This window comes from Megalopta genalis, unplaced genomic scaffold (genome assembly GCF_051020955.1).
Source record: "Megalopta genalis isolate 19385.01 unplaced genomic scaffold, iyMegGena1_principal scaffold0024, whole genome shotgun sequence".
NCBI lineage: Eukaryota > Metazoa > Arthropoda > Insecta > Hymenoptera > Halictidae > Megalopta > Megalopta genalis.
The window spans coordinates 498,315-500,000 of NW_027476094.1; positions in this window are offsets into that span (position 1 = coordinate 498,315).

Genomic DNA, 1,686 nt, shown 5'->3' on the forward strand with positions numbered 1-1,686 from the left:
GAACAACAAGAACAACAACAACAACAAGAACAACAAGAACAACAAGAACAACAAGAACAACGAGAACAACAAGAACGACAAGAGCAACAAGAACAACAAGAACAACAAGCACAACAAGAACAACAAGAACAACAAGAGCAACAAGAGCAACAAGAGCAACAAGAACAACAAGAACAACAGGAGCAACAACAACAACAACAACAACAAGAACAACAACAACAACAAGAACAACAAGAACAACAAGAACAACGAGAACAACAAGAACGACAAGAGCAACAAGAGCAACAAGAGCAACAAGAGCAACAAGAGCAACAAGAACAACAAGAACAACAAGACCAACAAGATCAACAAGATCAACAAGAACAACAAGAACAACAAGAACAACAAGCACAACAAGAACAACAAGGACAACAACAACAAGAACAACAAGGACAACATCATCAACAACAACAACAAGAACAACAAGAACAACAAGAACAACAAGAACAACGAGAACAACGAGAACAACGAGAACAGCGAGAACAACGAGAACACCGAGGACAACGAGAACAACGAGAACAACGAGAACAACGAGAACAACGAGAACAACGAGAACAACGAGAACAACGAGAACAACGAGAACAACGAGAACAACGAGAACAACGAGAACAACGAGATCAACGAGAACAACGAGAACAACGAGAACAACGAGAACAACAAGAACAACAAGAACAACAAGAACAACAACAAGAACAACAAGAACAACAACAAGAACAACAAGAACAACAAGAACAACAAGAACAGCAACAGCAACAAGAGCAACAAGAGCAACAAAAGCAACAAGAGCAACAAGAGCAACAAGAACAACAAGAGCAACTAGAGCAACAAGAGCAACAAGAACAACAAGATCTACAAGAACAACAAGCACAACAAGAACAACAATGAAAACTACAACAAGAACAACAAGGACAACAACAACAACAACAACAAGAACAACAAGGACAACATGAACAGTAAGAACAACAAGAACAACAAGAACAACATGGAGAACAAGAACAACAAGAACAACAAGAACAACAAGAGCAACAAGAACAACAAGAACAACAAGAACAACAAGAACAACAAGAACAACAAGAACATCCGGAACAACAAGAACGACAAGAAAAACCAGAACAACAACAACAAGAACAACTAGAACAAGAACAAGAAGAACAACAAGAACAACAACAACCAGAACAACAAGAACTACAACAGCAACGAGAGCAACAAGAACAACAAGATCAACAAGAACAACAAGAACAACAAGAACAACAACAACAAGAACAGCAAGAACAACAACAACATTAACAACAAGAACATCAACAACCAGAGCAACAAGAGCAACAAGAGCAACAAGTGCAACAAGAACAACAAGAACAACAAGCACAACAAGAACAACAAGAACAACAAGAGCAACATGAGCAACAAGAACAACAAGAACAACAGGAACAACAACAACAACAACAACAACAACAAGAAGAACAACAACAACAACAAGAACAACAACAACAACAACAACAAGAACAACAAGAACAACATGAACAGTAAGAACAACAAGAACAACATGGAGAACAAGAACAACAAGAACAACAAGAGCAACAAGAACAACAAGAACAACAAGAACAACAAGAACAACAAGAACAACAAGAACAACAAGAACAACAAGAA